This window comes from Eurosta solidaginis, chromosome X, assembly GCF_040869045.1.
Source record: "Eurosta solidaginis isolate ZX-2024a chromosome X, ASM4086904v1, whole genome shotgun sequence".
Lineage (NCBI taxonomy): Eukaryota > Metazoa > Arthropoda > Insecta > Diptera > Tephritidae > Eurosta > Eurosta solidaginis.
In genome coordinates, this window is record NC_090324.1 from 3,828,383 (window position 1) to 3,840,497 (window position 12,115).

Consider the following 12,115-nt stretch of genomic DNA (forward strand, 5'->3'; position numbering starts at 1 on the left):
TCAATTGATTGTATGGACATTTTGTTAGCGTATTAATATATAGATAGTAGAATAATATACGGCATATGCAATATTTCGACCTAAAATCTGTTACGGTCTGCTGTTATGGTCTACGGTTACGGTCCACTTGGGAGCGTTTTCGGGCGAACACACCTAGCGACTGGGGATGAGGCGAAAGTTGCGATACAAAAGTATCGAAAAAGAAGAAAAAAAGGCTGGCGATCACTAGCGAAAATTGCCAGGAGTTTCCGGCAAAAAGAAAAGAGGAAAGGTGGAAAATTGCGTGAGCGAAACTTTGGCGACCCTACAATTATACAAACGGGATATATAACATCTAGGGGCATAACTTCAGCAGCAAAGGCGTCAAGTTCCGCTAATATACTGCTTTAGTAACCTTATTGCTCACTTCGCGTCCCCAACGATACTCAACTATACTGCTTTGGTAACCCTATTGCTCACTGCGCATCCCCAACGATACTCAACTAATCACAAAACATCCTCGCCGGCTGTGCGCGTAAGCAGGTGATTGTCCAGAAACTAGGAAAGAGTCGATAGCGCAAAGTACCGAAACCGTTCTTTCCGACAAATCTCGTTTCTACGCGTCTATTTTGGGTGGTAATAAGCCTTGCACCGGTTGTGTTGCGTGGACACAAGATCCAGTTGAAGTGGGTCGGCGTTCGCAGTCACACCTAGTGAGATAAACCCCTTCCTCTACGTTTACGAAGAACCCTACCATCTGCGGAAAAGCATCCGACACCACCTCTGCCTCCAGGGCCAGCAGTACGCTGCCGCGTAATACAATCAACGTCAAAGAGCCAAGTCATCCGGCTCGCAAAGGGTAGCACGAAGCTTTATCGCCACCCGGTTCACTCGGTTACCTCGACCCAAAGCGCCAACCACCACCAACGGCGCCTACTATTATCACGGGCACCACCGACAACAATATTACCCGCAACCTTATCAGCTACGACCATAACGGCTACAACGCTACTAGCCGCATCCTTATGAGCTACGACTATACCGGCTATGACAATGCTAGCGCAACCCTATCAGCTACGACCATAACGGCTACAACAATATTAGCCGCATCCTTATCAGCTACGACTATACCGGCTATAACAATGCTAGCGCAACCGTATCAGCTACGACCGTACGGGCTACAACAATACCAGCTACAATAACAACCACAGGGCAGCGAATATAGGCCTGCGGCCATCCCAATTGCGACAACGAATATCAGCGGTTAAAGCGGTGAGTTCGTTCCAATACTGAACTAAATATACGTATTTGTAGTATCAACCTTGTTCTTTAATTTTTTTTTTTTGACTCTGCAACAACATATATTGTTAATATACACACATATTCAAATTCAAGGCTATCACCCCAGTATAGAATCTTAACACGTAATGCATACATACATGCATATACCTAAGTTAAAGAGAGCAAGCTGCATCCACTTGTAGTAAAGTTAACTTATTATACCATGCAAAAAAAAAAAAGTAGACGTAACGTAAAGTTAAGTAGATAGGTTTAATTAACTTAGAAGCAAGAAAAAAAAGAAAAACAAAACAATACCAGCACTGACTGATAAATGCAAAACAGTTTACGTTTTACCTGAACATGTAAAACGATTTCATTAATTTTACTATAATTTTAAAAGTTCACATTTTGCATGAACAGGTAAAACGATGTCGTTAATTTTACCATAAATTTAAAAGTTCACGTTTTACCTGAACATGTAGACGATTTCGTTAATTTTTCTATGAATTTAAAAGTACACGTTTTACCTGAACATGTAAAACGATTCCGTTCATTTTCCTATAAATTTAAAAGTTATGTTTTACTTGAATATGTGAAACAATTTCTTCTAGGAGTATGATTCACCCCAAATTTAATCTTAATTGCGTTTATAACAAATTTTCTTAGTACATATTACATATTAGTGTCATTATACTATGCGTTATACCGAATTGATATTTTGTTAAACTCAAAAATAAGTTCTACTACAACAATATATTAATTTTGTAAGGGGGCCCCAATTATCGGAATTTGTATCCAAACTGTATAGCCCTAGAATAGGTTTGTGAATGAAACGAAAACGGGCATTTAACCAAATTTTTACTTTGCATGTAATATATCTACTATTCATAAGCACATTTATTTACAATTTTTTTTTCACACCAAGCGCTTATAACCCTTGTCAAGAAAAAAAAGGGGGTGACATAAATATAGGTATAGCTTTAAATATTTCTTTTATAGCATACATACGTTAGTAAAAATGAAATTTGAATAAACTTGTAAATAATATGGGAATGCTGGCGTCGCCATTTATTTAAAAGGCACGTAGGGTTACCAGGTAAGGGGCCACCGGAATTTTAGGTGCGACGGTGGCCATGGATATTGAGGGTGGGATATGCACCGGGCGTCGCAACAACACCCGCGGTACCCCCTATATATATTCGGCCCTTTATTTATATTTTTATTTTTCAGCCGTTTTTGTTTAGTTTGATTTTCAACGTTGGTAATCGGCCATGTCCGGTTCGGTAATTTTTTTTTTTGCGCTTAGTTTTTTTGAAGTTTATTTTTTTTTGAATTTTAAATTTTTGAATGTTTAACGGTCTGTCCGTGACATCCGGCCGACCGACCGGATGTAGTTTTAGTTTGAATTTATAAGCGTTTTGAGTCGGTCTCTGCGCTTCTGTCAGGGTTTTTGATTTTGACAGCTTTCAGTTTTGATAGGCATGATAGGAACTTTTTTCTGTTTATGGCGCAGGAACAGTAAGGTTGGCAAGGACCCGCCCCAGCAGATAATGACTAGCCACTGTGCGCCACCACATCATGCCGACCGCCTTCCTTACTGCTTCCACCGAAGATGCGATACCATAACAGATGGCGCCCAACGTGGCGCCTAAGCCGCTGGTTGCGAGGGTCAGTCGGGTCAACCTGTGAAGTTGACCATCCCACCAGTGCGAGTGAGCAGCCACAGGAGCTGCCACCTACGTTGCGGTGGGATGGTTGGACGGATCAGGTTGTCCGGGCTGGTCATCGGGGGTAGTGGCCGAAGGGGTCACGGGACTTCACGTCAGTCCTCCGGATTTTTGTATTCACCCGATGAGGCAGTGCTGAACGCACTTAGTTGTTTTTGTAAGTGGGTTTTTTTTGTTACCGAAATGTTGTCCGTTAGTCGGCTAGGAATAATTTTGTCCGCTAAATTGGGTTTTTTTGTACAATTTTTTTTTTTATAGTTTTTTTTAGTTTTCGTATGCCGAATTTGTGTTGTCTGGTGTGAGTGTGTGAGCGAATGGTAGGACCCCAGCTCAGCCCACGTCCCAGGTGGTACCATAGAATACCACCTGGATTGTGACGGGTTGAGCTGGGATTCAAAGTGGCACCTCTTCCTGTCCCACCAGTCTGGGGAGCGGCCCTTGAAGCCGTTCCGCCCATTGCGGCGGAGGCAGGAGGGGTGTCCCGGGTGAATAAACGGGAGGCCTCAGCACCCCCAGCCAGTCCCACTAGCGCGTCCTCAGAGACCGCCTCTGCGTTGCGGCTGGGTGTGTTGGGACCAACGGTTGGGAGCACTAGGGACAAGAATGAATGATTTTGTGTTTTTTTTTTATTTTTTTTTTTGGAGCCCGAGTGCCTTCGGGGAACAGGAGATATCAGCGTTCCCATTGAGTATCCAAATTTTTTTTGGCCTTCTGTGGGGGCGATGACCACTAGCCTTTCGGAGTTTGGACGAGTTCTCCAGATCAAAATGTCTACACATTTTTTTGTTTTGCCTTTCTGTGGGGGCGATAACCACTAGAAATCATCTTTCGGAGTTTTGACGAGTTCTCCATAACAAATGTCTGATTGCCGCAAAGCCCTTTAAACTAGGAAACAGAAATAATTCCCAACTTGACTTAACCTTTTTTTGATGGACCTTTGTTGCCCGGCTAGCTTCGTAGTAGGACTTTGAGATTCTTATCTCAGGGGTGAGTCGTGCCCCACGTTGATTGGCATCGGAGGCCCCTGGCCCCCAGCGGATCCGGTTTCCTGTTCGCTTCATCGTCAGGTCTTCAAAGCGAAGCAGGTTTGTTACGGTCTGCTGTTATGGTCTACGGTTACGGTCCACTTGGGAGCGTGTTCGCGCGAACACACCTAGTGACTGGTGGTGGGGCGAAAGTTGCGATAAAAAAGTATCGGAAAACAAGAAAAAAACAGACCGGCGATCACTAGCGAAAATTGCCAGGAGTTTCCGGCCGCAAGTAAAACGAAGAAGGAGTGGGGAATTTTAGAAAAAAAGCAGCAAAAAGATAGCCACGTTTTTCCGGCCGGAAAAAAAAGCAAGAGTTGGCTTTTCTTTTGCGCAGTTAATCGGAAAATTTAATAAACCTGCTTCATTAACACTATTGCTTACATCAACTGCACATCCCAGAATATATTCAACTCATCGCAAAACACCCTCGCCGTGCTGTGCACATATTCAACAGAGTATTGTGAAGAACCAAAAGACCGCAACGAGGAATTACAGGCCGATTTCTTCACCCAACTACCAAAATAACAAACGGGAAAATGCCCAGAAACTAGGAAAGAGTCGGTAGCGCAAAATACCGACCAGTTCATTCCGACAAACCTCGTTTTTACTCGTCTATTTGGGTGGTAATAAACCTTACAACGGTTGTGTTGTGTGGACACAAGCTCAACGTAAAGAATATCCAGTTGAAGTAGTAGGTCGGCGTTTCACAGTCACACCTAGTGAGGAAAGTTCTAGTGATTCCGATTCGGATTCGGACGGCACTAAACAAATTGTTGATGAGAAACCCTTGGTATCCGAAGATAAATTCCTTTCTCTACGTTTACGACGTACACCACCACCTTTGGATAAGCGTCCAACACCACCTCCGCCTCCAGGGCCAGCAGTACACTGCAGCGTAATACAACGAACGCCAAAGTTAGCACCAAGTCATCCAGATCGTAAAGGTCAACACGAAGTTTTATTGCCACCAGGTTCACTTGATCACCTCGGACCAGAGCGCAGCAACACCAACAGTACCAACACAGCGCGCCCAAGACCGCGCGCCATAACCAACAACAGCGACAACTTCACCAGCAACAACAACATCACCAGTAACCACGCCGGCAGAGGCCCACGGTACGTACTCTGGCGGCCATGTAAGTACCAGCAAGGTATAGGATAGGTTAGGTGGTAGCATCCCTGATAAGGATAGCTCACTTGGACAACACGAAGGTCCGTTGTGATACCACAGCAAGGTATAACTTTAGATATAATTACCCTACAAAAAATGCTGGTCACGAAACTTACCCACGCCCATGCAAATGTGACTAGGAATATAACCTATGACTGTATAATAGCTAGTCAAATGACGTGGAATGACGAGAGCGTTTTTGCAGGGTAGTTAAAGAAACTTCTAAGCAGTACCTAGAGAGTTTTATACAGCCCGGTTAAACCATTTAACAAGGATCGATTTTTTTTCGTCAAATTGTATTATTGAATACTTGAAATTGTTAGCTATACAACAAGGAGCATACATTTCCTTTTTTTTTATTTTAATGATATTTTTTCTTCCTTTAAAATGATTGAAGTCAGCTCTATAAATTTTATTCATAATAAGCCGTCTTCATCACGTGAAACGTTTTAGCGATCCATTTTTGGAGCTCAACCATAAATTGTTACAAAAAAAAAAAAAAAAATTTGCGACCGCAGTCATTGGTCGATTATGCACGAATTGGCTAAAAGATTTAAACTTTTTTTCTTATATCATACAAATACAATATATATATATATATACATGTATACATATGAATCAATATTGCTAGCAATATCGTTCGAACAACCAGAAGAAAATAATATACGTGCATATAATACGTAGTACTATCACAATTTGATCTTTATTGCTTTTATAACAAATTTTCTTAGCACATATTACATATTATTCTCATCGTACTATGCGCATTACACCAAATTGATATTTAGTTACACTCAAAAGTAAGTTCTACTACGACCACATAATAATTTTGTAAGAGAGCCCCAAATATCGAAATTTGTATCCAAACTTTATAGTCTTAAAATATGTTTTGTGAATGTGAATGAAAAAGAAAAAAATTCAACCAAATTCTTACTTTGTAGGTAGTATATTTACAATACATAAGAACATTTAATTACATATTTTTCTCACACATTGCGTTTATAACGATTATCAAAAAAAAGGGGAGACATAAATAATTGTATAATTTAAAATATTACGAGCAAAAGTAAGAGAAAAGAAAAGAACCCCCAACAGAACAAGCTTAGTCAGACTTAAGTATTCATATTAGATTTCGTTTCGATTTCAGCCCAGTAAAGTGTGATCTGTTGGATCATTTTTTTTTCTCTCACTTATGCACTACACACACTTACCTACATTTTCATAGTGTCATTAGCTATTCGTAGTTCAACAATGCTGTAGTCCTGGTTAAGAAACCTGCACTATTGCATTTTTTTTGTTGCATACATACGTTAATATGAATTGTGAATAAATTGTGTAATTTATTATGGGAATGCTGACGTCGCCATTTATTTAGAAGGCACGTAGGGTTACCAGGTAAGGGGCCACCGAAAATTTAGGTGCGTCGGTGGCCATGGATTTTGAGGGTGGGCAAAGCACCGGGCGTCGCAACAATACCCGCGGCGCCCCCTATATATATTCGGCCCTTTTATTTTTATTTTTCAGCGTTTTTTTTTGATTTTGATTTTGAACTTGTGGTAGCCGGTCATTTCCGGTTCGGTAATTTTTTTTCGTTGCGTTGGATTTTTTTTGGAATTTAAATTTTGAATGTTAACGGTCTGTCCGTGACATCCGGTTCGGCCGGATGTTGTTTTAGTTTGAATTTATAAGCGTTTTGAGTCGGTCTCTGCGCTTCTGTCGGTTTTTTTGATTTTGACAGCTTTCAGTTTTGATAGACATGATATGAACTTTTTTCTGTTTATGGCGCAGGAACAGTAAGGTTGGCAAGGACCCGCCCCAGCCGACAATGACTAGCCACTGTGCACCACCACATCATGCCGACCGCCTTCCTTACTGCTTCCATCGTAAATGCGATACCATAACAATACTTTATTTCAAAAACATGTGCCCAAACGCACATGCTCGTACATTGAACCAGTGCTAACCTGGTTTACTAAAGATTTAAAAGTTTTAAAAAATAAGAAATCACGTTTATTCAAATTATATAAGAGAACCGGTTTATATTCTCATTATGCACAGTACGCTATTTTCCGTCATAAGTATTTTGAACTTAATAAAAAGTGTTATAAAGCTTACATATGTATAATTAAAAGAAACATTATTATGTTGTTTGGGCCAATTTATAAATATTTGGTTTGCTGAAATAACCACAAATGCTCATTTCAGCAAACCAAAAGAAACATTATTTGCCACCCGAAGTCTTTTTATGATTTCGTAAATTCTAAACGCAGAACTAACGGGTTTCCTTCTGCCATTAAGTTTAGAAACAGCATTTCCAGCGACGATCAAGAGATTGCAAACTTCTTCGCTCAATTCTTTCACTCTAATTACTCTGCTGTGTTTGATTCATCACCTACAAATTATCCGTATGAGCTCCATTCTAGTAACTCAATATATGCCCCACATTTGCTGCCTGAAGATGTTATACTACATCTAAATACCCTAAAAGAATCCTTCAAATACGGTCCCGATTTGATCCCAACATGTTTTCTTAAAAAATGTGCGGAATACATTCACCAGCCCCTTACTGATCTGTTTAACCTCTCTCTAAAAAATGGCATTTTCCCGACGACTTGGAAGGAATCTCTTCTTATCCCACTCCATAAAAAAGGAAGCAAGTCATCTACTGAAAACTATCGTGGAATAGCAAAGCTCTCCACTATCCCTAAGCTTTTCGAAGCAATCGTTACTAATCACCTTACATTTTCGATTTCTACATCGATAGATAGTTCTCAGCATGGCTTTTGTAGATCCAAATCAACCACAACCAATTTGCTTGAATTTACAACTCACGTCTTTAATGGGTTTAGAAACAATCATCATACCGACGTTATATACACTGATTTCAGCAAAGCATTCGACAAAGTACGCCACTCATTACTTGTTTATAAACTCGAATTGCTGGTTTTCAACCTGGCCTAACTCGCTGGATCTCCTCATATCTTTGCGGTAGAACTCAAAGAGTCATTTTTAAAATCATTTGTTCGAATGTCATCGATGTTCCCTCCGGTGTGTCTCAGGCCAGCCATCTCGGTCCTATTCTGTTTTTGATCTTTATAAACGATGTTTCCACAACTATAAAATATTCTAAAATTTTAATGTATGCCGACGACGTAAAACTTTTTAAGTCATACGCGTCGGTTGAAGAACGTTCTGTACCCCAGGCGGATTTAAATCGTTTAGTTACTTGGTGTAATGCGAATTTTATGCCTCTCAACGTAGAAAAATGTAAATCCATGTGTTTATCACGTGGGAACATACAGCCAGCTTCCAACACAGTTAATGGCCAAACTCTGGAAAGCGTTGATGTTTTTGTCGACTTGGGAGTTACAATGAATTGCAAACTTAGTTTCAACCCTCATATTAATGCCACAGTCAATAAATCGAGAGGAGTTTTAGCATTTGTGAAAAGATGGGCAAAGGAGTTTAGTGATCCTTACGTCACAAAAACTCTTTTTACATCATTGGTGGGGCCGATATTAGAATATGGATCGATAATTTGGAATCCGCGTTATCAAGTTCATGTGGATAGACTAGAATCAATTCAAAAACAGTTTTTACTTTTCGCCTTAAGAAATCTTCAATGGGACTCTCCGTAAAATCTTCCTCCTTACAGTAATCGATTAAAACTAATAAATCTTCCTACACTTGCAAGTCGTAGAGAAATGCTAGGTGTACTATTTATGGCTAGACTTTTAAATGGATCGATTTCAAGCCCATTTCTTTTGAACGAAGTAAACTTGAATGTTCCATGCCGAGTTTCAAGGCATTATAAACCTATAATTCTTAAACAATGCAGAAGCAATTTCCAACTACACGAACCTTTTCTATGTTTGTGTGAAGATTATAACTCTCACTAGAGAATAATTGATGTTTGGACTCGCTCCTTGAACCGTTCTATCTTCTCTTAATAATTAAAAAATTATATTTATATTTTTAGTCTATTGTATTTGTGAAGCTATATTTCTCAGCTGATGAGTTTGTCTGTAGCTGAGCGGTTTTAGATATCGGCGTTTAAGAAGCCACTGCCTCTAAAAGACTCGGTAACAAAAAAATTATAAATAATACATAAATAAGAATTAGGATACAAAAAAAAAAAAAAGTATTTATGAATTAAAAAAAAAAAAAAAAAAAACAGGATTAGCCTGGTTTCATCGGGCCACTTGAGGGCAGTGCGCTGCCACAACGTCGGAGAAAAAAAAATGACAAAATAATGGAGCAGTTAATAATCTCTTCAACTCCACGTATGTTTTTTCTTGCTCTTTTTCCCACTTAAATATTATATTTATAGGGCGCAGTTTATTAGTTTATTAAGTGGCGCGCTAGTTGTGCAAAGTTTTTAATAAAGTTGTAATAATTAATCAAACCTAAAAATGCCTGCAAGTCTTTAATGTTGCTTGGCCGTGACAAATCCTTTATTGCTGCAATTTTTGAGCTGGTGGGGCTTATTCCATTAGAATTGATAACGAATCCGAGGTATTCTACATCACTTTGCATAAAACTGCATTTGGTTTGCTTACACGTAAATCCGTTCTTCTCCAGGCGTTTTAATACTTGCTCCATATTTAAATTAAGATCCTCAACTGATCCTCCTCCTATTATTATGTCATCTAGATAGTTAGCGCACATGGAGATATTGACAATTACTTGCTCTAGAAGCTGCTGAAATATGGCTGGCGCGCTACCTATACCAAAAGGCAGTCGCTGGTACTCGAAGAGACTGGCTGGTGTGTTGACTACCGTAAGTCTCTTCGAAGCGTCGTCCATTTCTATTTGAAGGTATGCGTCGGACAAGTCTATTTAGGCAAAGAATTGGCTTCCACGAAATGATTGGAATAATTCCTCAATACGTGGAATTGGGTACTGGTCGATATCTAGTTGTGCATTCAAAGCTTTGAAGTCACCGCAAATTTGTATGCATTCATTTGCTTTAGGTACTACTACAATGGGTGATGTCCAGCTGCTAAAATTGATTGGCTTCCAGATACCCTTATCTACTAAACGCTGTGCTTCGTTTTTGAAAAGCTCCAGCTGCGAAAATGCAAGGGCGTGCTTTAAAATATCTAGGTACAGCACTTGGCTTTAGCCGTAGTTGCGCTTTAAAAAAATCACAGCGACCAAGCCATTCAGTGAAAACGGTTGGGAACTTTTTAACAAGTTCATCAGAAGAATTTAAAGTTAGGGATCTAACGCGAGCTTGGCAAGTGCACAACCCTAGCTCCTCTATAAGGTCCGTTCCTAAGATTTCTCCGTTTTGCTCCACATTTGTGACAATAATCTGAGACATTCTTTCAAATGTTCCCCGTTGATGCGTAAAATAGATAGTCCCTAGATCTTTTTCGTGCCCACCACCGTACGTGGTGAGGTAACTTTGATTTCCTGGCAACAATTGGGGACTAGGTAGTTTCTTGTAGCCCTGTTTCCCGATAACAGAACAGGTTGCTCCGAAGTCGAGCCGAAATTGTAAAGGCGTGCCACTCACTTCTAATTCAACCATAAATTTATGAATAACTTTGTTTACTGCATTGCCAAGGGGGTTGACTTGATAAATTGCTAAAACACCGTTTTGACTTTTTTTCGACTTTAGTATACTTTGTTGCCGACAGCTTCGCTGCTTGGGTATGGCATTTACCTTCGATCCAGTTTTGCAGACAGGCGCTATATGACCAAAGCGCCTACATTTGCGACATTGCGCGTTCCTAAATTTGAATTTTTCTCGTGTATGATGTGTTCCACATCCAGAGAAAGACTGAAATTCCTGACTGTTATGAGTTTTGTGTTTGCGTTTGCGATGGTTTTAATTGGAAAACTTCGTTTTTCGTTTCATTTTCATGCTTCTTGACCGTTTGCGCTGCTTCAACTGCTTCGGTTATCAACATAATATCTTCAAGTATTGGCTCCAACTTTTGGAGCGCTGACGTTCTCACTTGTTCATGAGGTGTATTTAAAACAATTATGTCTCTGATGAGCTCGTCTACAAATTCTTCATTGCATTCCTTATTGCGGCATACGTATTTACAATTACGAGCCACTCCGCGCAATCTAGCTAGCCACTCTGAATATTTTTGATTAGTTTTAATTTTCAGCTTAAATAATTCATACCGAGATGCAAGCACATGCACTTTTGCTTTAAAATGTGAGGTTAGTTTTCCTATAAACTCGTCATACGATTTCGACTGCACACCTATGCTGCCGAATAATTTAACCGACAGTTCAAATTTTCGCCGCCAATCCGCGAAAGAAAAAATGCCTTCTTTTGATCAACGTCGATGACTTTATATGCCGTGAAGTGTTAAGTCAACTGAGCGACATATGACTCCCACTGCTGCTTCTCGCGATTAAAAGGTGCAAATTCTGGTACGGCGATATGAGTGCTATCTTCTATCGACAGCTTAGTGGAACCTGGCTGTTGCTGCGGCTTTGTATTCCATATTTTGGAACTCTTTCCCTGAATATCAAGCTGTGACTCCATCCACGATCGTTGTGCTCCTAGCACATCTATGAGGAACTTTTTCCGCTGTTCCAGCAAATTCCTTTGTTCCTTCAGCCATTGTGATTTTTCTCGTTACCAGAAGTGAAATAACATATTTCTTTCTTTTATGATAAAGCGCAAGAAGAATTCTTAACGGGTTGAAAGAGACCAACAAGCAGCTGACATAAATTGATATATTTTGGAAAAGGCTAATAGGGGGAAGGTACTATACGTCATTATACATATGTACATACATGTAATTCACAAAGCTTCGAATTATTGCCTTAAAGCAAAAGTTCTTATTATTTAAACAATAATCCTATGCAATGTAAAAGTGAGGAGTAACCATCTGTTATGCATGGACAGTGGAAACAAGCTTTGAAATATTACTTGTAATTTGCTGCATGGAGTAAAT

General features: G+C 39.9%; 1 protein-coding gene across 1 annotated transcript in view; it reads right to left on the reverse strand.

Annotated features, from left to right (window-relative positions):
• The window catches only part of Ca-alpha1D (Ca[2+]-channel protein alpha[[1]] subunit D), a 6,221,746-nt gene that overhangs the window by 3,001,008 nt on the left and 3,208,623 nt on the right, over positions 1 to 12,115 (reverse strand). The window lies entirely within an intron of this gene.